The sequence below is a fragment of the Chiroxiphia lanceolata genome, chromosome 7 (genome assembly GCF_009829145.1).
Source record: "Chiroxiphia lanceolata isolate bChiLan1 chromosome 7, bChiLan1.pri, whole genome shotgun sequence".
In the NCBI taxonomy this organism is placed as follows: Eukaryota; Metazoa; Chordata; class Aves; order Passeriformes; family Pipridae; genus Chiroxiphia; species Chiroxiphia lanceolata.
The window spans coordinates 2268594-2273108 of record NC_045643.1 but is presented as its reverse complement, the minus strand read 5'-3'; the positions used below and the strand labels follow the sequence as shown (position 1 = coordinate 2273108).

Here is a 4515-nt window from a genome sequence, read left to right as displayed (position 1 = left end):
GCTGCACATGGAGAACATTCAGGAATAGCTACTGGCATGTGCTTCAGTGACATCAGTTGTGACAACACACCCAGCACGTGGTTACACCCTACATGCCACAGGGGACCAAGCATGGACACAGCTGGGAAATGCCACCTGGACTGAGCCCCCCCAAAGAATATGCAAGAGCTACATAAGCTAAACAAAAAGTGAGAGCAAAGGGCCATTTAAACAATCAAAAATGCATCTGAATTCCAATCAGATATAACACCAGCTCTTGACCAGCAGCAGTTCTGGTTTTCCCGCCTTTAAACTTTTTTATCGTGTCCATTTAACATTGCTGAATCTCGTACCTCGAGAGCAGCCCCTTTGAAAACAGTTGTTGAGTCTGGCTGTAAGTTAGTAAAAATACCAACAGAAATCAAACTCATATCTCGAATTCATGCATTTCTAGAAACGTAATTGTTGTATGATCAATGCCTTTAGGTGCTTTACTAATAGCTTTTACTTGGTAGAGCATTGTTTAAGTCTTTTTTGCTACAAGGTGAGAAGAGATAATAGATATTTTTTAAAAGCATGGAATACTTTAAACACCAAGAACCACCAAAGACCTTGAATTAATTCAATTTCAGATTAACAAAAAAAAGCCTTCAATGTCAGGTGATCTCATTGCAGTCATAAATATCTGGAAGTTGTGTAATTATTTAATACTCTCCTCTGTTTATAAGCCTCTTAGAACAGAAGCACATTCTCCAGAGATCACTGGCTTACTGTGTACCTAAAGAAATTAAGCTACAGTTCAATTGTGGTAAATATATTTCATTCCCCCTAGGAGTGGGCAGGTGAAAGTGCTTAGGTCCAAACAGAAGTTAGATTAACAATAAGAAAGTTATTTAACCCCTTATATAGTGAGGTCCTTGCACAGCTTCGCAGGACCATTTCCTCACAACCAGTGTGGAAAACAAAGCATAAAAAGCATATATGTTTATTTTTATTATGGATTCAAAAATCTATTTTCAAATCCTATCAGTGAACAATCATCTTCCATTCAGTAGCCATGTATTGTGTGAAGTTCTTTAAATAATATTTAAAACCTGATGTAAGCAATATGCAGCATTTAGTGATGTCCATCAGTATCCTGTATCACCACACAAAGCATAAGGTGCAACTTGGCAACAAAAGATATCTTTCCACTGGAACTGGGTAAACATATAATGTTTTGGCTACTGCCTTGACTTTCCCTCTGCCAATTTAATTTCACCAAAATTTTGATGAGGTTCCCCAACATGAGTGGTTTGTTGCTTTGGGTGGTTCTACCCTGTAAGGTCTAAGAGAAACCAATTTTCTCCCGTTTCTTTTAAAGCTCCACATTATGTTGCATATTTCACTAGAAACAGTTTTGCTGTTGCTGGTTTTGCCTTCAGCTCCACTGCAATTTAGTGATCCATAAAGATGTTGAGGCCACACTTCAGGAGAGGACACTCACGTCCTTTAAATGCACACCACTGACTGGCCCTAATGAAGTCAGTGGGAGCACCAGTCTGTGCCAATTGAGGTAAGTAAGCCTTAAAACCTCAAAAAGGAGTTTGCTGAAACCAAGATATATAAATGCAAACCTATTGATAATAAACAGAATCAGAAACTGGAGAGCTGAATGGCTTCGCTGACTGCTTTAAAATCAAGATTAAATCAGAGGTTGTCTAAGAACAAGGCTACCTGCTTCATTGACAGAGTGTGGTACATCAGAAAGCAATTAAATCAGACAACTTAGCATTTATTTTTGTTTAAACTGCAGTCAGTACCAGCCATTGACCAATAACAGTATTTAAATAGCAAGCGAGCAGTGTCACTGTTGGGCAAGAAAAACGAACCAGCAAAGATTAGGAAATACGCTGTAGTGGGCAGACAGCTAAGCACAGGCATCAGTTATTTAGGGATTCAGTCGTGCCTGCTGCCCACAACAACAAAAACAACTCCCTCCTCTGTATTTTCAGCAATGAGCTCTCTGCCAACCACAACACAGCAGCTGTAAACTTCACTAAAGATTTCAGCTTAATTACTCCAGCATTCCTCCAAGCACTTACAACAAGGACCCATCCGTGGCTCTGGAACAGAGCATCCCAGCAGCCTCACATCTCCCTAACAAGAGAGCTTAGACGTGAAAAGCTCCATTCAAGCAGTTGACAAGCTTGAAAGCACCACCTCTGCTATTCAATCTCCTTCCAGTTCAGATATTCTTGTAGGCCACATACAATGACATATTATTTCTTCTGGTTTGTGCTGGCATCCTACAAAGCTACAGAAAGCCTCTCAAGCACACTGCAACATGTTTGTTGCCTCCTCCTCCTGCTCTTGGTGTTAACCAGGATTACAGCAGCTTTGCACAAGAAGGGAGTCTCCATTATTCAGCTGAGAAACATAGATGCACACATATGTATTTTTTCACACACAACAGATATATAGATATCTATATCTAGTGCAAAACTTCCATCTCCAGGGAATGCATAAAATATCAATACTTTTATAATGTGTCATTGGATTGCAATGCATAATTCTATAAAGGATTGTATTATGATTGTCATACGAATAAGTTATAGACAAGAAAATCTGGGGCATACAAAAAAGCATAGTCATTCACTCTTATAGACAAGCTCTTGTTTTATACCACACAACAGATCCAAAATAATTCTTGGACTCCTGCAAACATAGACAGGAAAAGAGCAAAGCCCTTTTGATTGGCACGGGGATAAGCTGCTGCTCAAGGAACTCTCTGCTCATGCTGGTAATTTCCTCTGCGATGTTCCCCATGATTGATTTTCACAAGTAGGAGTAAAACAGAATCATGCAAGCTGGGACACTGCCTAGAAAATAAATCTTTGAATTCAGCTGACAAAATGAGTCAAACAGCAATATCATCGGGACCACAATACAGCTTAGGTCGCCTTGCCAAAGAGCAGGAGAATGTTCTCAGGAACCACACTCTTAAAGAAAAGCAGTTACTGTTGACAAAATGTGTTTTTAATGGCAAATAGTGCCAGGCTGGGAGTGCTGGTACAGCCTTAATGACATAAGTTAATGCTGTATCAACTTAAACCCTGCAACGTTCTGGAACAACAGCTCTGAGTGACAGAAGTCTTCTTTATACACTATTGAAATCAAATGAAAGGGAAAGGGAAAGGTAAATAGGTTGCAAACACATCTGAAAGGAAATTTAATGGGTGAAATTCACTGTTCACTCTCCTGACAACCATTTCTTGACAGTTCATTGTTCTCATCTTGCTCAGGGCTACCTTTTGCCTACTGCTAAATGGCCCTGGTCTTTTACAGCCTCTGAATAAGCTGTTTCTAGCTACCACTGCCCTTGTTATTTTAATAAAGAACCTTCTTCATCATCACAAGGCTCTTTTCCATTTAAAATTAAACCGGCTGGCAAGTCAGTACTTAGAAGTAGCAAAACAACTTTACCGGTGAAGAGTAAGGTATCCGTCTGCATGCTTCTGTGGCCTACTCTTAGTTTTGACTGAACAGTGATAACTTACACTGCTCTCCTGCAGAGTACTTACAAACAAACAAAACCCCTCCGACATCATCTCTTGATGTTCAAGGATAGAAAGTTTGCTAACAGTAAGTAGCTAGACTTAATGGAGAATGGACTAAACATGACACTTCGTTCACAGCTCTCAGCCTTATTGCAATAATTGTCATTGCAATTACAGTTATAAATACATTCACAAGCAAACATGTTGCAACATTTGCATCACACACATTTGTGATACACAGTACTATTGGGGTAACAATATATAACAACATATAAAGAAAGCTAAAAATTAAAAACAATCTGCCAGGCACCTAAAAAGTCATACAACAATAATGCCCAAATAGACAATTTCCCCCCCTTTTCCATTATATCCTGTTAACGTAATTCCCTTCTCTGCTCTTTCTAAAATGCAAATCTATTTCCCAATCTCACAGCACCTGTATTTTCATACCTTGCTGGTCCACACAGTGCAAAAGAGATTTCAACTTGTGCACAGTAAGTCTGCATCATGATGCTTATATGCAAGAGGGGGAGAACAGAGATAGCCAAAGGGGCAAATGTGCATCTCTGCCCCAATTTCATATGGTCTGGATAAATTTACTGCAGTAGAGGAACTACTGTCTATTGCTAGAGTGGAGAAATTCTATCTGATGAAAAGGATGAGAAACAAGGAGGCGGGGGGTGTAAAATGCCTTTTTTTTTTTTGTTGTTGTTGTATATCCAGGTGAACATTTTATAAAACAGCAGCTGTAAAAGCCAAAGCCACACATACAATTTTTCCAGGCAATTCATTCTTAAATCTGCCTTCATTCTTTTCCAGTAATTTCACAGAAAAGTTCATATGCATCCAGAATGAATAATCCAAAGTTGCAAATAGGGTATGGAGGCAGATGACATGGGGTTTTTTTTGTGACAATTAGTGCCACATAAAGGAGCTGCAGAAGCACTTCAAGCAACCACGACTTGGAAACCCAAAACTCAAATCTTTCTCCTCTTTT

General features: G+C 39.3%; 1 long non-coding RNA gene across 1 annotated transcript; it reads left to right on the top strand.

Moving 5' to 3' along the window:
• Nucleotides 1-79: 79 nt before the first annotated feature.
• On the top strand, nucleotides 80-3606 carry LOC116789728. The gene is made up of 3 exons (XR_004358131.1): nucleotides 80-188; nucleotides 1343-1534; nucleotides 3534-3606. It is a non-coding gene; the product is annotated as an uncharacterized LOC116789728 (long non-coding RNA).
• The last annotated feature ends 909 nt before the right edge of the window (nucleotides 3607-4515 follow it).